The following is a 24,157-nucleotide window of genomic DNA, read 5'->3' as shown; positions in this document are numbered from 1 at the left end:
GTTCTGCGGTTAATGATTACTGTCCTGGAGTGGAACATTCTTCATCAGTTCTCGGGAGCGTGCTTGGGTCCATCCATTAGTTTCCAGTTGTGAAACAGCAGAATTACGGATAGAGGCCTCTAGAGAAGTCCACCTACTGCTCCTGGTTCTTACATCGTGAACCACCTGGTAGCTCTCTCCTTTGAGCCTTTCATCCTTAGTGGGTAGACGTGTGGTTGAGGCCACTTCCTCTTCCCTCAGGTTGGTTCTCAGCCTGTCTCCTTCCTGTCAAGGGAACCACCTTCCACAGAAGGATCCAGAAATACAGACTTCTACCAGAAGGCATTTCTCTATTTTAAATCCAGTGCCTGGCACTCATCCATTTTCTTAATCATTATTCTCTGTATCACCCAGATTCATGATTCACTCAGAAAAAAACCCATAGCGAGCTGAATTCAGGCTTTTAAACAAGGATTTCTAAGTGCTGTTTTATAGATGTTGGCCTAGGTAATGTCACCAAAAAGGTTATTTCAGGTCGGTGAATAAAGGATATGCTAATGACCATCAGAGGCTACAGTGTTGACTCCTGAAAGAGAACTCAGATGTTGGGAGATCTTGAAGCTTCTCCTCCGTGATTCATAATCACTTAGGCAATTTGAAAGTGGCCCCTGAATCATTCCGTTTATGAATCTGCTGTCACTTCCTTGGAAAAGGGCTCCCTTTCCTTATGGCTTTTTACAGTTTGATTCTGTTCTCTGAAGGCTGTCATTTTAACTGCATTTCCCCCCTCCCCCTCCTTCTTAAAGAAAGAAGAAGTGATATTACTCATTTCACCTTTATTCCCCAATAAGCAATCTCAGGGACTGGCAGATAGCTGTCAATGATTTGAGATGTCTCGTCAGTCATGGCAGAATTGATGGTGACTTTGGGGAAAGCCCTGTAAAAATAGTGCCGGCCCTCATCATCCAAGTCCTAAGTATGAATCCTCTGTTGTCGGTTAATCTTGTTTCTGCTTCCTAATGCAATAAACCCCGGCCACATGTTGGGACCGCGGGGCGGGCTCAGCCTTTCACCGGGAGGAAAGGGCAGTGTGAATGGGAACCCTTCAGGACAAAACAACACAGCTGCCGCTGGTCAAGGCATAAGTCTGGCGGGCTTCGTCCTGTGTTTGTGGGTTCCCTTTTTTTTTTTTTTTTTTTTTTTTGATCATGGAATCAGACCGGCACCCTTGCAGGGAAACGTTCCTTTGGGTCACAGGTGGGGCGCTCCAGTAAAAGCGCATCGACTTTGTGCTCCATATTAGGCAACAGGAACTGCCTGAAAGGCACTCATTTTTCATTCTGTGTCACTCAACCATAAATGACTCAGCTCTGATGTTATTTACCGAGCTCACTGCGCTCCTCACAGGGGCCGCTGTCCGGCCACATGGAATGCTAATCTTATGCGCTCAGCAGGGGGAGGCGGCCAGGGACCAGGAGAGGGGGTATTTTCCTTTAAGATCAGATTAATTTAATATCTGACTCACATCCCAGGGACTGGAGAGAGTGCTCAAAAATGCTCCATTTCTAAAAGAATCTGGGTTTAGTCTGAGTAATTTTACTGTTACCCGGTAAAGCTTATTAAAGTTTAAGGGGGATTTTAGAAAGTCACACTTGAGACCAGACAGGATTAGAGAAACTAAAATGATTTCGTCGCAGCAACAAATGTGGAAATATTATTATACATTAATTCAGCATTCAGAATGCCGTGAAAGCTTATTATTATACTTTTAAGAAAATAGACTTTATTTTTATTTTAGAGCAGTTTTAGGTTCACAGCCAAGTTGAGCAGAAAGCGCACAGTTCCTCTATACTCCCTGCCCCTCCCCCCAAGCACAGCCTCCACCACTATCAATAGCCCGCACCAGAGTGGTGCCTTTGTCACAATCGTCAGACCTAACGTTGACACACCATCATCACCTGAAGCCCAGAGGTTACATTAGGGTTCACTCTTGGCATTGTATATTCTATGGGTTTTGACAAATGTGTAAAGACATGGACCCACCATTACAGGTTCAGACAGAGTACCGTTGCTACCCTAAAATCCTCTGTGTTCTGCCTATTCAGAGACCTTACTCTTTTTCTTTCTTTCTTTCTTTTTTTTTTTTTTTTTTTTTTTGAGAGAGAGAGAGACAGACAAGCAGGAAGGGAAAGAGATGAGAAGCATCAATTCATAGTTGGGGCACTTCAGTTGTGCATTGATTGCTTCTCATATGTGCCTTGACATGGGGGCTCCAGCCGAGCCAGTGACCTCTTACTCAAGCCAGCGACCATGGGCTTCAAGCCAGTGAGACCACAGGGTCATGTCTATGATCCCAAGTTCAAGCTGGCGACCCTGTGTAGAAGCCAGATGAGCCTGCACTCAAGCCGGTGACCTCGGGGTTTCAAACATGGGTTTCCAGCATCCCAGGTCAACACTTTATCCACTGTGCCAATACTGGTCAGGTGAGACCTTACTGTTTCAGTTTCAAATTAAACGATCTAAAAATGAGTTAAGAATTAAAAGCTTCAAAAAGCACAAGGAGCCTGACCTGTGGTGGCGCAGTGGGATAAAGCGTCGACCTGGAACACTGAGGTCGCCGGTTCGAAACCTTGGGCTTGCCTGGTCAAGGCACATATGGGAGTTGATGCTTCCTGCTCCTCCCCCTTCTCTCTCTCTCTGTCTCTCTCTCTCACTCCTCTCTCTCTAAAAAAAAAAAAAAAAAAAAAAAAAAAAATCAAAAAGCACAAGGATCCTAGTATATATTTAACTTAAAATGAATCGTGGTTTAAAAATCACTAAGTTTTGCTTACAGTAGACAACATTAAATGTCAACATTAGTATTTAAGGTGAGTATTATAAGATGTCATTAATTCAGAGCCTGTGTCTGAAATTTACCTTTGCAGTAGACACCAGAAAGGATTTGCTGGCTCAGTATATTGCATAGTGTTCGAGTCTGAGAAGCTTTCAGTCAAGAAACAGCACCAGCTAGTCTCGGTCCTTTGCCATCTGGAATTTAGCTCAAATTAAGCAAATAAACAATAACAGAGGACAGAAAAAGTTCTGAAAAAAAAAATCTCCAAATGTAAGAAAAATAAAAACATTTCTATATAACTCATGAGTCAAAGAAGAAATCATGGCAAAAATTAGAAAATATTTTGAATTGAATGAAAATGAAAACACAATCTTTTGAAATTTGTGACATGCAGCTAAAGCAGTGCTTAGAGGAAAGTTGATAGCATTAAATATATACATATATATATATGTGTGTGTGTATATATATGAAAAAAAAGTATCTGAAATAAATTATCTAAGTTTCTACCTTCAAAGGCGGGGAGGGGAAGCAAATTAAACCACACCTAAGCACAAGTGGAAACTAATAAAATAGAATATAGTAAAACAATAGAGAAAAACCAATGGAACCAATAGTTGGTTCTTTGAAAAAAAAATAAATAAACCTCTAGTCAGAATAATTAAGGGGGGGAAAAAAAGCACAAATTACCAATGTCAAGAATGAAAGAAGGACACCACCATGAATTCTACAAATAACAAAAAGATTATAAGGGAATATGTTGAACAATTAATACTAGTGAATTTGGCAACTTATGAATGAGTCAGACAAATTCTTTAAAAGTTGTAAATTACTGAAAATGACTCAAGAAGAAATGGAAAATCTTAATAGCCTTATATCTATTAAATAAATTAAATTTGCCATTTTACTTCTGACAAAGATGACACCAGGCCCAGAGGACTTTCTTGGAGAATTCTATAAAATATTTAAGAAAAATAATACCCATCCTACACAAACATTTTGGAAAATAGAAGGAGAGAGAACACTTTTAAACTCATTTTAAGAGGCAGATATTACCCTGATACTTAAACCAGTCAAAATTATTATAAATAAAGAGAATATTCTTTATTAAGATAGATGTAAAATGCTTAACATCATACTAACAAAATATGTTATAAAAATAACATTAACAAAATATATTTTAGAAATAACATTAACAAAAGGTTATAAGTAGCAACATATATAATAATATAAATAACTCTATATACATAGAGAATACTACGTAAAGAGGTAATAAACCAAATGAGGTTTAGTCCAGGAATTCAAGATTGGTTTAATTTTTTTTTCTTCAGTGAGAGGAGGGGTGGTGGAGAGAGAGACAGACTCCCTCATGTGCCCCAACTGGGATCTACTTGGTGAGCCCACTAGGAAGCAATGCTCTGCCCACCTGGGGCATTGCTTTGTTGCTCAGTAACTGAGCTCTTCTTAGTGCCTGAGACAGAGGCCATTGAGCCATCCTCAGCACCCAGGACCAACTTTGTTCCAACAGAGTCATGGCTTCAGGAAGGGGGCAGAGAGGGAGAGAAAGGGAGAAGTGAGAGGGGGAGGGGTGGAGAAGCAGATGGGCACTTCCCCTGTGTGCCCTGACTGGGAATTGAAACCTGGACTTCCATACACGGGACTGATGCTCTACCACTGAGCCAACTGGCTGGAACCTGGTTTAATTTTCAAAATCAGTTCATATAACTCACAAAATAAAGGAGGAAAACTAGGTGTTATTTCTGTTGGCAAGCCCTGAACCCCCTCCAGATTCAATGATTCCCTAGGACTCATAGGATTCAGCCTGTAGTCATACTCGTGGCTAAGATTTATAACAGTGAAAGGACTTAAAGCTAAGTGATCAATGAGCTGAGCTCTGGAAGAGACCAGGTTCAAGCTTCTAAACGTCCTCTCCCTGTGCTTAATCCCCCAAGCAACAGGTGTGACAAGAGGCGTGAAATACTGTCTACCAGAGAGACTCTTTAGAGACTCTTCCCAGGGTGTTTACTGGGGCCGGTCACATAGGCAACCTCTGCTTGGCACACGCCCAGATTCTAGACTCCAAGAAGGGAATTGGTTTTTCAGCATAAACCACATTGTTTGCACAAACCATTTAGGCACAGTGAGCCACTCTCCTGAGTTTTTGGGAATGGTGGGGACCCTCCCAAAACCCAAGTTCCCAGATGGCAGTCAAAAGCTAACCTTACAAAAGGTAATAGTCTCAGGCCTGCTATGTTAACTCTTTTCTAGACAATATTTCCATAGAAGCACCCCCTCAAAAAAACACCAAACTTTTGACAAAACTTAACAGCTATTCATAACTTGTTGGCAAACTGGGAACTGAAAGGGTCTTCCTCAACCTGAGGAAGGACATCTACCAGAATTCCTAGCACTGATGACATCCTTGATGGTGAGACACTGGATGCTTTCTCTCCAAGATGTATGACACAGTGGCCAGGACAACTCAGTTGGGGGAAAATGAATTCTTTTTCAGCAAATTGTGCAGGAAAAACTGGACATGGAAATAGGAATCTTGATGTTTATCCAATACAAAATTAACTCGAAATGGGTCATCTTCCCTTCGAAATGGGTCATCTTCCCTTAGTATAAAATTTGTAGATGAACATGTAAGAGAAAAACCTTTGGAACCTTGGGATAGGCAATGTGCCTTTTAAACTAGATTCAAAGCACATGATCCATCTAAAAAATTGAGAAATGGACTTTGTTGAAGTTAAAAAACTTTTGGTAAGACACTTAAGAAAATAAAAAGGTAAGTCACAGACTTGGAGATAATATTTGCAATACAATAAATACATGAAAAGATGCTTAACCTCATTAGGCATCAGGAAAGTAAAAACTAAAACCACACATGTTCACTAGAATGGCTAAAATGAGACAATGAGAACACCAAGTGTTGGCAGGAAGGTGGGGTAACCGTGACTCTCATGCACTGCTGGAGGTAACACAATTCAGTAAAATAACTTTGGAAAACAGCTTGCCGGTGTATAAAGTTATGCACATGATTTCATTCCACTCCTGGATATTTTCAAGGTAAAAAAGACTCACGTAAATGTTCATAGCAATTTTATTCATAATAATTGCCAAAGAACTAGAAACAACCAAAAAGTCCATCCAGGGGTAAATGGATAAGTCAATTGTGACCCATTGATTAAATGAAATATTATTTTGCAATAGCAAAGGAACACATTAATGATTTACACGGATGAATTTTTAAAAACACGCTGAGTGAAGGAAGCCAGACACGCAAGAGTACCTACTTGTCTGAGTTTAAACCTCCAGAATTCTTTTCACCTTACAAAACTGAAACTCTATACTCATTAAGTAACAACTGCCTGTCCCCCCACCCTAGTCCCCAGCACCCAACACGCTCCTTTCCATCTCTATAAATTTGACTTCTGTAGCCTGACCAGGCGGTGGCGCAGTGGATAGAGCATTGGACTGGGATGTGGAAGGACCCAGGTTCGAGACCCCGAGCTCGTCAGCTCAGCTTGAGCACGGACTCATCTGGCTTGAGCAAAAGCTCACCAGCTTGGACCTAGGGTCACTGGCTCCAGCAAGGGGTTACTCGGTCTGCTGAAGGCCCGCGGTCAAGGCACATATGAGAAAGCAATCAATGAACAACTATGAAGTCGCAACGCGCAACGAAAAACTAATGATTGATGCTTCTCATCTCTCCGTACCTGTCTGTCTGTCCCTGTCTATCCCTCTCTCTGACTCTCTCTCTGTCTCTGGAAAGAAAAAAAAAAAATTGGCTTCTGTAGGAACCTCATATACATGGAATCATTTGGTGTTGGTCTTTTTCTTTTTTTAAAATGTATTGGGGAAATACTGGCTAATAACGTGATAGTAACATTATAGTAACAACATTATAGTAACAACATCTGTATTCTCTAGTATATGCTTACCCCCCCTTCCGTGTCCTCTGTCATCGTACATGTGACCCTGTATTTGCCTTCTTTGGACTGGCTTGTTTCACTTTGCATTCCAATATACTTTCTGAGGGGCCATGCTGCCGACTGCCGACAGTGCGTGGTGGCCGTCCTCGGCCGCACTGCCCTGCGACCCCTGCACACCTCCCCATTTCTGCATTCTAACATCCCTCTTTGTGTTGTTAGTCGTCGCTCCTGTCATGTCCTGGTGTCACTGTCACATTATTCTCCACCTTGCAGTGGGGACATTTTCTTTTCCCCCCAGAATTTAAAACTGGCTGTGGCATAAAGAAGTCCACAGACTGGAGAGGAGAGTCCCTATGAGGCAGAAAGGAGGAGGGAGGAGCCCTTTCCCTAGGGGGAGAGAACGTCAAAAGGACTGAGACTAGGATAAGGACGTGGCCTGGGGCCCTGGGTGACGCAGACTTCCTGTGTCCAATTGCTCTGCCTTCTCAGGCACACCTCAGTGTGCCTGAATTCACAGCTTGACAGGCGGCTGAGACCCGTGTTCTGGAGCTTCTAATTCCATCTCGTCACTGGCAGGGGGATTTCATAACAGTAAGTAATTACAGTGTGTCGTCCCTGGGCAGGGGTGCAAAGGCAACTGCCTCACTACTTTTCAAAAGTCGGAGGTGATCAGGGATGGAATTTGCTATTATTTCAATGTTCATCGAGGACCCCAGTGTGCTAAGCACTTATTTAGGTCACCAAATAAAGGAACAGCATAGAGGAGCAATGTGGCCACGGTGACTTGAAATTTCCTGCAGTACTTGTCTTTTTGTGACTGGCGTATCCCACTTAGTGCAATGCCCTCACGTTTCACCCATTCAGTGGAAGCCTTCCTCTTTGCCACGTTGAAGTCCTTAGGACAGTCCAAGGGCCAGTGGCAAGGGCACCGTGAGTGATTGGACAGGTAGTACATGACCATCGTGTGGATAAGTATACGGTACAGTTGTGTAAGGAAATATCTAAACTATATTTAGGATGAAGACGCAGTCCAAAGTGTTGATTATAACCCTGGAAGGAGATCTATAAATTATAGTTACCAAGGCTGCAGAATACTGGGGTTATCCTGAGGGATATTGGAGGCAAACAAATTATATATTGTGCCATGAGATGAATACATGGTGAGGGAACGAACACATGTAGCCAATTACTCGTCTTCCTGGCCCTCAAGCGAAGCGTTGGTAGTATAGTGGTGAGCATAGCTGCCTTCCTGGCCCTCAAGACACACACAAAAAATGACCTTTTTATTTAAATTACATACTGTTTTGCCTTTTGGCTCTCTGAGCAGCTCCACGTTGGTTAGCACGAACAAGCGCCTTAGGAGGGGTGACTAAAAGGGAGCCAAGAAGAAGGTGGTTGGCCTGTTTTCCCAAAAAGATTGGTGTGACGTGGAAGCCCCAGCTACACTCAATATAAGACATGTTGGAAGAACACGCATCTCGACAACTCCAGGAACCCAGATCCCATCAAATGGTCCTAAGGGTCATGCTTTTGACGTGAGCCTGGCTGGTCTGCAGGACGACGAAGCTGCATTTAGGAAATCCACACTAATGACCGAGGATGCTCAGGGCAAAGCTGCCTGACCGATCTCCATGGCATGGATCTTACCTGGGACCTAAAGTGTGCCACGGTCAAACAATGGCAGACCACCACCGAAGCTCACGCTGAGGTCAAGACTACTACTGATGGTTCTTTGCTTTATCTAGTCTGGGTTGGTTTTACTATAAAAAGGCAACCATTGGATTCAGAAGACCTTCCATGCTCAGCATCAGCAGTCTGCCAAATCCAGAAGAAGACAATGGAGCTCATGACCCCAGAGGTGCAGGCTAATGACTTGAAAGACTTGGTCATACCTCCATCCAGGTGGCGTTGGAAAAGACCAGCGAGGCTCCCTTCAGAAAGCATGATGATCGTATGATGTGATCTGAGTGCCTTGAGTTCTTTGCAAAAATAGTTTGGTAGCTCTTCAAAAAATTAGACACCAAGTTTCCACAACTAGGTATGTACAACCCCAAGAGAAATGAAAATGTATGTGCACAAAAATCTATACACGGATGTTCATGGCAGCATGGTTCATAATAGCAGAAAAGTAGGCACAACCCAAACGTGCATGAGCTGGTGGATGGGTGGATGCAATGTGGTCTCCCACGTGACAGAATAGTCTCTGGCGACAAAAGGGAACGCGGTCCTGACACATGCTACAGTGTGGATGCACCTTGAAAGCACGCTAAGTGCAAGGAGTTTATTCTGTGATTCCATTTCTATGAAATGTCCAGAACAGGCAACTCTATAGAGACAGACAGTAGTTTAGTGGTTGTCAGGGGCTGGGGTGGGTGGGGGGAATAGGGAGGAACTGCTAACTGCTGTGGGTTTCTTTCAGGGTTGATGGAACTGGTCTAAAATTGATTGTAGTGCCCTGGCCGGTTGGCTCAGTGGTAGAGCGTCGGCCTGGCGTGCAGGAGTCCCAGGTTCGATTCCCGGCCAGGGCACACAGGAGAAGCGCCCATCTGCTTTTCCACCCCTCCCCTTCTCCTTCCTCTCTGTCTCTCTCTTCCCCTCCGGCAGCCAAGCTCCATTGGAGCAAAGTTGGCCTGGATGCTGGGGATGGCTCTATGGCCTCTGCCTCAGGCGCTAGAATGGCTCTGGTTGCAACAGAGCAACGCCCCAGATGGGTGGAGCATCGCCCCCTACTGGGCATGCCTGGTGGATTCCTGTCAGGCGCATGCGGGAGTCTGACTGCCTCCCTGTTTCCAACTTCAGAAAAATACACACACACAAAAAAGATAAAATTGATTGTAGCGATGGTCGTACAACCCTGTGAATACACCAAAAGCCATCAACTTGTACACTCCAAATCAGTCAAGTGTGTGGTATATGAATTATATCTTTAATAAAGCTGTTAATTTTTTTTTTTACAGAGTAATTAAAACAGCCACAATTCTGTCCTAATAGAGCAAGTTGGGACTAGGAACAGTAAAGTCAAAGGACAGGGAAGCAGTGTCTTTGGTACCCTGAAATAAATACCTTTCTCTGGAAATTGCATCTCTAGTGACGTGGTCTTTTCAGAGTGAGTGTGACATAAAGATACTGGCCCACCTGGTAGCTCTCAGCAAATTCCAAGTATTGGTATCTCACAGTCTACTTTCCCAATCACAATATCATTACGTTATTAATCAATAACAAAATTGTACTTATTCCCTGGACTTTGGGAAGTTAAAAAAAAACTTCTGAATAATTTAATGTAAAATAAAGTATAATTGAAATTAGCAATTACTTGACAGCAAATGATAACAATACTACCTATATGTATTAGAACTTGAGGAATGTTGCTGAAGCAATAGAGTAAACGTTTAAATATTTACATTACAAAAGAAGAAACATTAATCTGTGACCCAAGCATTCAGGGTCCAAGTCACATTAAGAACTAACTGTAGGCTAGAGCCTGACCTGTGGTGGTGTAGTGGATAAAGCATCAACCTGGCACACTGAGGTCACAGATTTGAAACCCTGGGCTTGCCTGGTCACATATGGGAGTTGATGCTTCCTGCTCTTCCCCCCTTCTTTCTCTCTCTCTCCCCTTTTTGAAATGAATAAATAAAGTCTTTAAAAAAAAAAAGAACAAGATAAATGCAGAGAAAACAGGAAGAAGGGAACATTCAAAATAAGAACAGATTAGTGAGATGGGAAGCAAAGATATGGCAGAAAGGATTGATAAGGAGAAAAACTGGTTCTTTGAAAAGACCAAAGAACAAATAGACAGATAGCCCAGTAAAACTGATTGAGGCAAGAAAAGTGAAGCTACGAATCCAGACCACTGAGACTGAATCAGGGCACGTAACTGTAGATGGCACAGGGCTTAAAATAAGAGGATATTATAACCACCTTCAACACTCCAAATTGATAACTTCCTAGAAAAATACACGACTCAGGAAGAAATACTAAACCTGACTGCTTCTAAACCCTTTAAAGAAATGGGAACACAGATAAGGAAATGAATTCTGCAGACAAGATTTACCAAACGTTCAAGGAATAAATAATTCCAACATCCCATGGACTCTTCCAAGCAATAAAAATGAATGGAACACTCCTTAACTAACTTATTGAAACCCAAATCAATTTGGATAATCATGACACCAAAACCAGGCAGGAATGGTGTTAAGAAAGGAACCAATTTCACTTGTGAATATGGTTGTAAAAATCCTAAGCAAAATATCAGCAAGCAGAGCCAAATAATGTACAAGAAAGATTAAGTTGATCTTGGGAAAATCAATCAATTGAAGGAGAAAAACCTATGTAATTGCCCCAGGCAGTGCAGAAAGGAAAATTATAAAGTTTTAACTTTCATTCATCCAAAATAAAAAGAATCTTGACAAACTACAAGTAGAAGTGACTGTCCTTAACATAATAAAGTTAATCAATTTTTTAAAAAATGTAGAGCCAATGTAAACTTGATGAAACATTGTCTTTCAAATCAGGAACAACTCAAGGGCACCATTTTACCCCTTCTAGTCCACACGGTGATGGTGACGGAGATGGTCATCAGCAAGGTGAGGACACAAGAGAAGGAAAGGAAGTTCCAGAACTGGAAAGGAGAATGGGAAACAGAAGCCATTCAGAGGTATCTAACAGGCTTAGAAACTCCTAAGAAATGATTAAATGGTTTTTAGACAAGTTGCTGCAAAATCAAAACACAAGAATCAATGACCTTCGTACAATGTTGCTACACCAACATTCAGTGAAAAAATTACAACAGTCAGTGAAAAATGGGTAATAAAAATGACATGATTTTGCCGTTGTTTTCGAGAATAAACACAGTAAAAATGAGCAAGGCTTTTCTGGAGAACTTTATGAAATTTGCCTGACAGAAGAAAGACCTAAATAGGGAGTTCTATCGGGCTTTTGAAGATATAACTTCCCCTTTTTCCCTCCCCCTACTTTACTGAGGTATAATTGACATAGAATACTGTGTCACTTTAAGGCGTACAAAATGTTGAGTTGATGCACTTATAGACTGCAACATGATTACCACCCCTAGTGACAGCTAACAATTCCATCACGTCACATAATTACCATTACTTCTTTGATAAGAACATGTAAGATCTACTCTCTTAGCAACTTTCAAGTATAGAGTATAGTAAGTAACCGTGTCTTGGCATTAATGGTCTGGATGTGAGCAGGGCTGTCTTTGGGGACAGACATGTCCTCTCCAGTTCACCACAGTCCTCTCCACGCCCTGTAGTTTTCCTAATACCATTTACCAAATGGTCTTTCGGTTTGCATTACTCAGGGTTCACTGAGTGTTCACCGCCTGAGGACCGTCAAAGGCAAAGATGAGTTCAGGTCCGCACCTCTTACAACATCCAGAGCTAACTACTAGTTTCAACATACCCTGGGTGTTGCCCTGGCTGGATAGCTCAGCTGGTTGGAGCATCATCCCAATACAGCAAGGTTGAGGGTTCCATCCCCGGTCAGGGCACATACAAGAATCAATCAAAGAGTGAATGAATAAGTGGAACAACAAATCAATGTTTCTCTCGATCTCTCTAAAAAGTGAATAAAAATACCATTTTCCTTTTCGATAATAGTCAGCGTAAGGACTGCCCCCCCCCAAGCATGTGGACAGAAAGAGGGGACCAGGGGAAGTCTGGGAATCTCCACAACCTCCCCCATGTCTGTGTGCCAGTGACAAATTGGGTAGTTTTAAATCCTTTTCGTGTATAATGTCTGTCCTCATACCACCCTTGTGTTTTCGTTTTCTTAAAGAGTGTAGGGTGTTTCCAATTTAGCAGGCCCCACCAGTGGCCAGAAGTACTTCTCAATCCTGGAGACTGTCCCCAGGCTCTCCCTACTCCTGTGCTGAGTGGGTGGGGGGGGGGGTGAGGGGGGAGAAGCCCCTGCAGCCTGATGCTTTAAGGTCTCTTCTTGTTTGCCCTTCTTGCCCAAGAGTTTTGGAATGTGAAATTCTTTTTTGTTAATCGCCGTGAAAACAGAATGTTGAAACTTTTCAACATCACTCAACTGCACAAAGCAGTAAAAAAAAAATAAATTTTTTTTAAAAGGTGTCTTTCTCTGTGGTGGTTTCAGAGTTGACTAAAAAATACAAATTCTAATTCCTTAGAGAACTGGTTGTGTTAAAATATTTGCAGAAGGTCAAGAAGTCTCTGCTCCACCCGGAGCAGAGACGTGAAGCCGCGGGCAGTGGTCAAGCCAGGCCAGACTTTCAAGCTTTATTTATTCTGGAAATAACTCTGGAAAAGGCCTCATGCGGTTCCCCCAGAGACCTGGAGGTGGGCCCGTGTCAGCCCCAGGTCGGGCGAGAACAAGCCATTCCTGTGCAGCCCGAGCCACGTTTATAAAAAAGGTCTTTCTTAGAACCTCCAGGTGGACCCGAGGGTTTGGAAATGAACTTGAAAGTGTGAGGAAGTCAGAGTAAGAACTAGATTCCCCCCTGCCCCCCGCAAAAAAAAAAAAAAAAAAAAAAAAAAAAAAAAAAAAAAAAAATTAACCCAACTTTATAACTGATGTAGAGAGTGGAAATTTTCTAAACATTGAGTCCACGAAGACCCGGCAGTCTGAAGAGGCTCAGAAAGCCTTGTTTGTTTTTGTTAGTTCCCGGCTCCATGATGAAGTCATTCCCCGAGGACTGGGCTAGTGGCTGCCTTCAAGGCATGTCCCTGTCACTTGGAAGTCACTCTCAGGAGGGTATGACTTGGTTGGTTCATGCCCGGAGCCTGCCCGGGGCCCGGTGGGTGGGAACCGTCACCTGGTTGTTGGACAGGCCTCTTGGTGAACAGATGGTCATGTCAGCCGCGTACATGTTACAGAGCGTGACTGATCTCTCTCTCTGTAAAATCCTTTTATTCATGGGCACTCCATTACATCTGGCACGTAGACCAGGGGTCCCCAAACTACGGCCTGCGGGCCACATGCGGTCCCCTGAGGCCATTTATCCGGCCCCCGCCGCACTTCCAGAAGGGGTACCTCTTTCATTGGTGGTCAGTGAGAGATGCAAAGCATGGCATCGCTCACATACAGTACTACTTCCAGTGACGTGGGATGCACGCCTCACGGCTCCGGAAGCACATCACATCACTTGTTACATCTAGCAGTGCCAAATATGGAACCGGACATTGACCATCTCATTAGCCAAAAGCAGGCCCGTAGTTCCCATTGAAATACTGGTCAGTTTATTGATTTAAATTTACTTGTTCTTTACTTTAAATATTGTATTTGTTCCTGTTTTGTTTTTTTACTTTAAAATAAGATATGTGCAGTGTGCATAGGGATTTGTTCATAGTTTTTTTTATAGTCTGGCCCTCCAATGGTCTGAGGGACAGTGAACTGGCCCCCTGTGTAAAAAGTTTGGGGACCCCTGACGTAGACAAAAGTGAGCCTGGTTTCCTCCAGCGGGGCATCGTGGGGCTAGCTTCCTGAGGCTCTGGTGTGTGTCCGGCGTGGCCGTTCTTCTGACCAGGCTCCCTCCTCTGCCCACCATCCTCTGTCCTAGGGACCAGTGCTGGGGGCCGGGTCTAAGGAATCCAAAGGACACCAACCATACATGTCAAGCTGGACCTGAGAGAGAGAGAGTCCATTTTCTTCATGCTCTCGGTATTATTTGGAGGTGGGACAGGACGGTGGCCTGGGTGCCCGCCATGTGCAGAGCGTGGACAGAAGGAGAGTGTTTCCGATGCTTTGAACCCAGACCATCTGACCCCAGTTGCGCTGCCTCAGTACAGGAGTGAGGGGGTGTTCAGGGGTGCAGAGAGCCGCCTCTGGGTGGGTATCGTCTGCCTCCTGATGCAGAGTCGATCCTTGTCTTTTCTGCGACGTGCCTACTGGGGTCCGCCCGTACCACTTCTTCCCTGAGCTGGTTTGAATCCAGTTCACATCATTTAGTCTTAAAAATACAACCCTCATCATGAGGAAAGCAATAGTGAACCCCTCCCCCACCCCGTAGTCTAAAGAAGCAGGTTGAATTTCAATGTTCATAAGAAATTTGAAAGAGCAAAATTTTAGTCTGTGTGTGAATTTGTCCATTTTATTTTATTTTATTTTTTTGTATTTTTCCAAAGTTGGAAACAGGGAGGCAGTCAGACGGACTCCCGCATGTGCCCGACCAGGATCCACCCGGCACGCCCACCAGGGGGCGATGCTCTGCCCATCTGGGGGCGTCGCTTTGCCGCAATCAGAGCCACTCTAGCACCTGAGGCAGAGGCCACAGAGCCATCCTCAGCGCCCAGGCCAACTTTGCTCCAATGGAGCCTTGGCTGCAGGAGGGGAAGAGAGAGACAGAGAGGAAGGAGAGGGGAAGGGGTGGAGAAGCAGATGGGCGCTTCTCCTGTGTGCCCTGGCTGGGAATTGAACCTGGGACTCCTGCACGCCAGGCCGACGCTCTACCACTGAGCCAACCAGCCAGGGCCTTCCATTTTACTTTTTATTTTTTTTAATATCCAAGTTCTTCCCAACATACAAAACGTCCTTAAGATGTACCCATACAAAGACGAGGTATTTGCTGTGTGCTGGGTACTCCTTTGTTTGTTTTAACTCTTCTTCCTCTTGAAAACCAAAGAAATGTGTGTTGTTATTCCCCTCATCTTACAGATGTGGAAACTGAGGCATGAAAAAGTTAAGCATTTTCCCTCGGGGCTACATAGCTAGTAAAGTGACAGAGATTGGATTTGAACCCAAACCATCCAAATTCAGAACCTGGGCTTTTAATACAAAAATTTGTAGCGGGATTGAAAATCACAAGTTTTATTTAATGATGACAAACTCTTTTAAAACTGAATTTAACATTTGTAAAAATTTTTTAGAATGATTTTTATCCCTCCTTTTTTTTGAAGGCAATTAAGAGTTAGAAATTGTCCTGAGAGGTATTCTTCTACTCTATGGCCTGAACTTGCCTGTGAGAAGACTTTCACCCGGGGAGGTTTCACTCTGGTCTTCAGTGTTAGAGCTGCTGCTGGAATTCACACCTCTGATTTCCGTTTTACCTGGACCACCCTATGCAGGGGTCTTTAAGCAAATACTGACTTCTAGAAGCAAAAGCTGCACATGGTCTGGTCTTGACTCTGAAAGGGAAGAAGAAAGGTTATGAAGCCCCGGACCCCCTCCCCAAGTCCTTGCAGGCGAGCCACTGCCCTCCCCTGCCTGTGGTCAGCCAGGGACCTGGTCTCTCTGTACAGTTCTTCCCTTGGTCATTGTTGCCTTATTGTTATTATTGTTTTAAGTCTTTTTTTTCCTATTTTATTCTTTTTTTTTTTTACTAAATCCAGAAAGAGGAAGGAGGAGTGGGGGGGGGGGACACAGAAGCATCAATCTGCTTCTGTATGTGCCCCAACCAAGGATTGAACCAGCTGCCTCTGCATTGCAGGACGATGCTCCAACCAACCGCGCCACCCAGTCAGCACTGATCACGGATACTCAATAGACCAGACAGGTGGCTGGTGGGATGTCCAGCCGCACTTGCTGGGCTTCACGCAGCTGCTGGAGAATTCTGTGGAAATCTAGAGAGTCTTGGGCTGAGTGCTCATGTCCTGTCTCCCTCCCTCCCTCCCTCTTTTTCCTTTTTCCTTTTTCCCCTTTCCTTTCCTTTCCTTTCCTTTCCTTTCCTTTCCTTTCCTTTCCTTTCCTTTCCTTTCCTTTCCTTTCCTTTCCTTTCCTTTCCTTTCCTTTCCTTTCCTTTCCTTTCCTTTCCTTTCCTTTCCGTTTTGTTTTTTTAACAACTAGAAAAACAACTGGTCTCCTCTCTAGTCATCCCCAGAGGGGCAGAGGGGAATCAGAATGCCTTGACCCCTCATTTCCTGTGAGGTTGTGAAATAAAAAGGTAAACATTTAGGGGAACATGGCGCTCAGAACAATCAGCCCCATTGTGGAGGGAGCGGGCTGCCTCTTCCTTTCCACATGGTGGATACTTTGGCCGGAGGGGACAGGCAGCCCTTGAGGGGACCGGCCAGGCTGCCTGCTCTGCGGTGACAAAACCCAGCGAGCTTTGCTTTGCGGGCTGTTTGTGGGTGTTTTCAAGGTCTAGGCTGAGACGTCCTTGGGTTACTCGGAGTTGTGTCACTTTAAGGAAATTGCTCTGAATGCTTCAGAAGGCCTGTCATGTGTTAGTCCACCACTGGAGATGGGACAGAGGGACAGAGGGCTGGCCTTGCCTGATCACCTTATTTGTCGAGAGTCTGAAACCCCGGGATGGGAACTGTGTTTGGGAGCCTTGGCAGCTCTGCTTTCTTCCTTTTTCGGCTTCCCCGCCGTGAGCTCTTCAGAGAACAAGATCACGCTGACTCACGGGAGACCTTTGCAAGGCTCCCCTGCAAAGTCCCCACAGCCCAGCCCATAGGAGAACCTCACAACGGCTCTGCGAAGGAGGGCAGAGGGTCCCATCGGAGGGGAGGAGCTCGCTAATCATTCAGTGGTGTCCTGGCTTTTACCTTCCGTTCCAAAACGACAGGGAGAGACTCCTTGGGGTCAAGCTGTTCTCTCATTCATTCAGCCCGTGGTTATGGAGGGACTACCCTGTCCGGGTGTGAAATAATAAGAAATATATCTTATTATATATGTCTTATATATTGCACACAATATATATAATGTATTATATATGGTATAAGAGTATATATGGGGACGAATGGAAGATGATGGTTATTTTCGTGCTGTCTGTGCAAACTTGCCTTAGTGTCACTCCTGATCCCCAGTGATAAGAATGCTCCCCAGTTCCTTGTATGGGGTGAGGTGCAGACTTGGGGGCACAGGAGACCCCTTCACACAGGGAAATGGATGCCCCGCTCTTGGAGAGTTAAGGGAAGGCAGAGAGCTCTGCATTTGTCCATTCTCAGTTGCTTTCAACTCAAAAAATTCCTCAGGGCAAAGAGGCGTATTTTGAGGTGATCTGTCCTGATCTCCCTCCACAGAGAAAACCACCAACAGCCGAACATTTCAGAAGGTTCTTTGCCAGCCTCTGCTTCCCACTGGGCCCCCACCCATTTCATTGTTATTGCACCTGGGGCCAGGAGGAGGGCGGAGCCTCATGATGGTCTGGAGGGGCCTCTTGGTGTACTGCATTTGGTATACGTGCTGCCCAAGCCAGCGTGGCATTCTGCGTTTAGAATATTCTCTCCTTTTATGGCTGTGAGTCCGGGGGCTCCTCCCTCCCTCTCTTCTTGGGGACCCCCTCAGGTTAGCTGACTCTCTGACTTCCTCCTCTTCCCCCTCATCCTGAGAGGAGGGGGGTGGGGTTTACGAGAAAGAGCTTTGATCTGTATTACAATATTACATTTCCTCTTGGCTTTCTTTCCCTGTCAGGTTCAAATTTTGTCTGAATTTACTGACTTTGCACATTTTACAAACACTGACAATTTATTTTTCCAACATAACATATTTTCTTCTGTTTAGTTTTGTTCGTATCACATTCTCCTACTTAAAAAAACAAAACAAACTTTTTAATAACCTCCCCCCCCTTTTTTTTAAACGAAAGGCTTTGGCTCAAAATCCCCGAAAAGCTGTGGCCACCAGCCGAGATCCTAAAATGACCCATAAGTGGTGCTAGGGGGGAGAGGGAAATAAATAAACCCCTTTCCAAGAAGTTTAGTCTTAAAGAACATTCTAGAACAAAGCTGTGGGCCCCTAGCCACCCTCCACCCTTCTGTTTTGGTTGGCCTCCATCCCACACCGTCATCTTCTCTCTTAACCAAACAATCCCCAAGATAAAGAAGGATTTCTACATTTTTCTTAAAAAAAAAAAAAAAAAAAAAAGATTGTCTCAATGAAATATTTGAAAGTCCAATGTAGATGGTCCTTTTTTTTTTTTTTTTTTTGTATTTTTCTGAAGCTGGAAACGGGGAGGCAGTCAGACAGACTCCTGCATGTGCCCGACCAGGATCCACCCGGCACGCCCACCAGGGGGCAATGCTCTGCCCATCCGGGGGGTTGCTCTGTTGCGACCAGAGCCAGTCTAGCGCCTGAGGCAGAGGCCATGGAGCCATCCCCAGCGCCCGGGCCATCTTTTGCTCCAGTGGAGCCTTGGCTGCGGGAGGGGAAGAGAGAGACAGAGAGGAAGGAGAGGGGGAGGGGTGGAGAAGTAGATGGGCGCCTCTCCTGTGTACCCTGGCCGGGAATCGAACCCAGGACTCCCGCACGCCAACCGGCCAGGGCCTAGATGGTACCTTAAAAAGGTACATTATGTCAAGTACAAGCTTGACATCTGAGACCTCGTCCCCCAAGCATTCTTTAAAAACTTTTGATAGCTTGCACGCATCTCAAAATTCCAAGGTCACAGATTTTTTTTTTTTAAGCCTGGTTTATAAGAACGAGACCGACCAGCTCACACATGTTAAGATGTATTACTCACAGTTAACAGTGATAGTGAGACTTAATTGGTTTTCTTTTCTCTTCTGGGCGTGCGTTAGTCAACCTCTGGCCACACGTAGCTTTTCCTCCCTCTTTGTAACCCACATCCTCAAGACTTGAAGAATTTTCCACCCCCTCACACTCCCCTCCCAGGACATCTTACACTTTGGCACTGACACAGTTTTGCCTAGAGCTAGTGTTGGGGGGGGGGCTTCAGTTTCTTTTCCATGTCTTTAACTGCCCCCCTCCCTTTACCATGGACATTTTCAAACACACCAGACATACAGCCCCCCACCCCCATGCACCACCCGCTTTAACAGTCGTTACCGTTTTTCAATGTAGTTTCATTCATCTTCTACATCACCGCTGTTTTTATTTTTATGTTTTTAGAACTCTTGTAAAGCCAATCCTAGACAGGACATAGTTTTTACCCATAAATCCTTCAGTATGCACCTCTAACAGAGGAGGACGTCTCCCTAATCTAAATGCAATACCAGCATCAACCTAACACAATTAACAAAAAAATCTTTTCCCGAGAACTGCTTTGGTCAAAGTGGATGGACCACAGCTGCGTATCGGGGGACTTCTGAGCTGAGGGCTGCTCTTGGTCAGGGAGGAGGGCCGGGTGGGGGCAGAGGAAATGGGGGACCAGCTGGAATTCACTTGACCCCTCTCTGTCTGTCTGTCTGTCTGTCTGTCTGTCATGCTTTGAGTCATAACACCCTTGGGAGAGACTCATGCCTGCATCACGCCACCTCCAAAGTCTCATGAGAATTTCTCTTTCAACCACTTCTAACCCCGGCCTTCCATGTGGGAGAGGGATTTGGGGGCCGTCTAGCTCCAATGTAGCCATGGTGACACAGGACCAACCCCCATCCAATGCCGGGTCCATGTTTCCCAGTCGCCCCGCCTCCCCCCCCCCCCCCCCATGTCTCCATAATGGCTTGTACAGTTGATCTGTTCAAATTGGGGTCCAAATGAGATTCAGCGTTGCCTTTGGGTGTTATGTCTGTTTTAATCTATAACAGCCCCCTCCTTCCTTGGTCTCTGTGACAGGCATTTGTTGGTGAGCCTGAGGCATTGCAATTCCTGTAGAAATGCCCCGCATTCTGAATCCAAATCCAAATCCAAATCCCGCAGATTCTGGCCCAGAATGATGGTTGCAAGCTGTAGAGAGGCCTGAGGAGACCCAGGGTGGTGGTGGTGGTGCTATTTCTTGTCTTGTTCCAGCGAGAATGTCTGAGGCTCCTTGGCTCCCGAGCTGTCCCCGCGTCTTGGGCTGATGTGGCTGGAGGTGGCCCGGAGACCGCCCTGCCCCCAACCCCGTTTACTTCCATCACTGAGCATGAACGGTCCAGGCGGCAGAACTGGCGTGTCTCTTCCTCTCGCGTGCTTCCTTCCACCCGCCTCGGCAACAGTTAGTTCACTGTGTCTTCCTACAGCCTGCTGGATGTCGAGAGCATGGGGGTGCCGGCCCTGCCCTGAGTGTGGCATGTCAGTTTGGTTAACATCCAGTAGGAAGAGGACACACGTGTCCTTCTCTGTAAGATGAGGTGAGATTCCCTGTGTATTTAACCAAGGAGACTTACAGGAGGCCGGTGTCCCTTCTCCTGCAACAGATCTCACTATGGCTCCAGGGACCAAGGCGGACTCCCCCCTCACGGGGCCCATCGACACTGTCCACGATTTTTGCCGTGTCCCTGAACTCCGGTGCTCTGGGCTTACTGTCACAATGCAGGAGGAACTTGCTCTCTCTAGCAACCCACGGCTTTTGTTCAAGAGAATGTTGATCAACGTTGGGCCTTCCCGTTTCTTGAACCAAACTCTGCTTCTTCGAGGTCACCGTTCTGCCGGGGAAGGGGAATCGGAGTTGGTGCCTTTTCCCCGGGCTCCATCTCTGCCTCCAGGTCCCCGATGTTCCGGAATTTCCGTTTTCTGCAGCTGTGGATCCACCAACTGCACTAACACACCTGGATGTGAGTGTGCGATACAGGTTGGTGTGAGGGCCGTAATCCCGCCATAAGATGATCGGGTTAACCCTTTTAAGGTCTCATTCAAAAGAAAACAGGTAAAATATTTTTGTAGAGAACTCATGGATCTGTGAAAATGCATCTGTAGGCTCCACATGGTTTAAGAAACTGGTCTTCGTTTAACAGCGCCATGTGAGTTTTCAGCTAAAACAAGGTTTGGTACAGGGAGCAGGGTCAGCTCAGAGAGGAGTGGACTCCTGTGGAATAGGTGAGGGTCTAGTTCGAGCCAAAGGGGCTGCATGGGGAGGGTCTCAGGGACTCTTAGAACGGACATGTGGTTTGGGTCCTGGCTGTGGAGTGGACACAGAGCATGTCCACAGAGATGGCCACACTGCCCTCTCCCACAACCCCTGCCCCGTGAGAGAGAGGCAGGTGGTAGGATTTTCCATCTCATCAGATTGTCCCCAGAGGGGAAGAGGCAATTCCATAAAAGGAAATTCAGGTGCCACCAGGATGAGAGCGTGGCCACGGGGCAGCCGTCACCTGACACAGGTCACATTTCCGTTCTGCAGAGTAAAGAGAAGCCCGGCCAGCTTCCTGTTGTTATGAGAAAATGGACCGTTTCTAGGCTTTCAAAACAAACAACAACAACAAAAAATAGATCTAAAACCTGAGCATGAAGGAATTCATTTTCTATGATCTAGCCCCACAAACGGGACCAGGAAAGACCAGGAGGGAGGTGATCGGATTGGGGTATTTGTGTTTCATTTCTCAGCTCACCACATTCCGAGAGCAGGGATTTGAGAGTCACCAGGAGGGAATGTTTCAGAGAACACCCAAGGTCAGGGGAATGCGGTCATCTGGGTTTTGAAACACAGGACTGTATGTTTCTACAGCTGCCGGCTGACCAGCTCTCTGGGGATGACAAGCTTAATTCATCTTGGCCAAGGGACAGCGTGGTTGAACAATTTTCTCTGGTCACAGAAATTATGGCTTCCCTTGCTCAGGACATCTGAGGGGAGTGAGACTGAGGACGTCAATCAGCCATGGAGGATGGTCCCACAGCCCCGAGACCTGAGATACTGGTGAAGAAGAGTATGGGAGGAAGTGAAGTTTGTTCTATGGACTGAAAGGTTCATATCATTAATGGCGGAAAAGTGCTTGCATTTTTTTTAGGTGGAACAGTTATTAAACATATTTTATGCTTCAAAATGGACTGGTTTGACCTTGAGCTGACCCCTCCGGTGGCTAACCCACACTGTGAAATCATTTCCATTTCAGCATTTCTACCCAAGGAAACCAAAGCAATATTGATGATGAACATAAATGCTAAAAAAAACCCAAATAAACAAACAAACAAACAAAAACAGAAAGAGAGAAAATAGAATAAAATTTCTATATTGCTTGACCAGACAGTAGTGCAGTGGATAGAGCATCAGACTGGGATGCAGAGGACCCAGGTTCAAAACCCCGAGGTTGCCGGATTGAGCACAGGCTCACCAGCTCGAGCGTGGGGTCGCTGGCTTGAGCAAGGGGTCACTCGCTCTGCTGTAGCTCCCCCCTAACCCCCGTCAAGGCACATATGAGAAAGCAATCAGTGAACAACTAAGGAGCTGCAACAAAGAATTGATGCTTTTCATCTCTCTCCCTTCCTGTCTGTCTGTCCCTATCTGTCCCTCTCTATATCAAAAAAAATTTTTTTCCCTACAAATTGGTCATCATCGAAGTTTTCCCGGATTTCATAGTCACATTTTTATTAGATCAAAATTAAATGTGTCCCATATTGAAAGGTTAATGTGTAATGACGACAATGCCCAATTTTGCTATCACAGGTTAGGAATGACTCCCCACATCCATGTGTGTTTTTGCTGAGCAGCCCTAACCATCCTCAGTCTGGAAACTTCTCTGTTTACTTGTCATGTAGAAATAAAATGTGAGATTTATCTATAGTAACACCTCAGTTGTTAAAATTTTGCAAAAATTCCAGACTGTTTCTAGAACCAGTTTTATTTATTTATTTATTTATTTATTTATTTATTTATTTATTTATTTTTAGGTGAGAGGTGGGGACACCCTGACTGGGATCCACCCAGCAACCTTATCTGGGGCTGATGTGTGAGTACCGAGCTATTTTTAGTGTGTGAGGCTGACGTGCTGCTACGAAGTTACCCTCAGGGTTGGGGCCAGGCTCAAACCAATCGAGCCACTGGCTGCAGAAGAGGAAGAGAGAGAGAGGGGGAAAAGGAGGGGTGGAGAAGCAGACGGTCATTTCTCCTGTGTGCCCTGACCAGGAATCGAACCCGGATGTCCATATGCTGGGCCGATGCTCTATCCACTGAGCCACCAGCCATAATATGTACTTAACTTTGAACCTACATTTCTCACAAATATATCACTTTCAAAATTTGTTGGTAAATCATACTTTCCCTGACATGAAGTAAATTGAATAGTATAGCTCTACCCTCAAATGGGTTGAAGCTGGAGTAATTATTTTCACGTAAGGCGAGGTTTTTGGGTAGCAGTAAGAATCCACCGATTGCAACAGTAAGGGATGGTGTGGGGTGAGGGCTTTAGTCTCTGACACATTCCCCCCCTTTATACAATTTCCATCCCCACAAAACAACCCGAATAGGCCATGATCTGATAATGCCAGCACCTTGCGCTGCAGACCCTGCGCAGCCACACTAGTCACGCCTTTGCCGGGCTCTACCAGAAAGCTGCGCCCTGGCCCTTGCAGTGGAAAATCCGGGGACTGCTGCTGAAACCCGCCCCGGCGGGAAAGGCACCGAGGAACGTGCGGGGTGCTGGCCGTGGGACTCAGGAACGGGAGGAACAGCTGAGTCACCTGCTCTCAGAACAGCTCCGGGGAACTGGGTACCAGGAGGGAGAAGAGGCAGCCTCTTCAGAAGCAGAAGGTCCCATTTTCTCAAAGCTTTTGAAAGACGTCGCCAAATTGCCTTCCAGAACAATTCGGGGGCCTCGTGCCTTGGTCCATAAACCTCTTTCTCCGGCAGCTGACCCATCAGAACCTTGACCTGCCAGTGGTCTCCAGTGTGGGC

The 24,157-nt window shown here is 45.4% G+C and overlaps 1 pseudogene; it reads left to right on the top strand.

Annotated features, from left to right (window-relative positions):
* The first annotated feature begins 7,697 nt into the window (after positions 1-7,697).
* Positions 7,698-24,132, top strand: LOC136330088 (small ribosomal subunit protein eS1-like; annotated as a pseudogene).
* The last annotated feature ends 25 nt before the right edge of the window (positions 24,133-24,157 follow it).

This window comes from Saccopteryx bilineata, chromosome 3, assembly GCF_036850765.1.
Source record: "Saccopteryx bilineata isolate mSacBil1 chromosome 3, mSacBil1_pri_phased_curated, whole genome shotgun sequence".
NCBI classification, from domain to species: Eukaryota; Metazoa; Chordata; class Mammalia; order Chiroptera; family Emballonuridae; genus Saccopteryx; species Saccopteryx bilineata.
The sequence above is the reverse complement of the archived record's forward strand: the minus strand, read 5'-3'. Positions and strand labels throughout refer to the sequence as shown.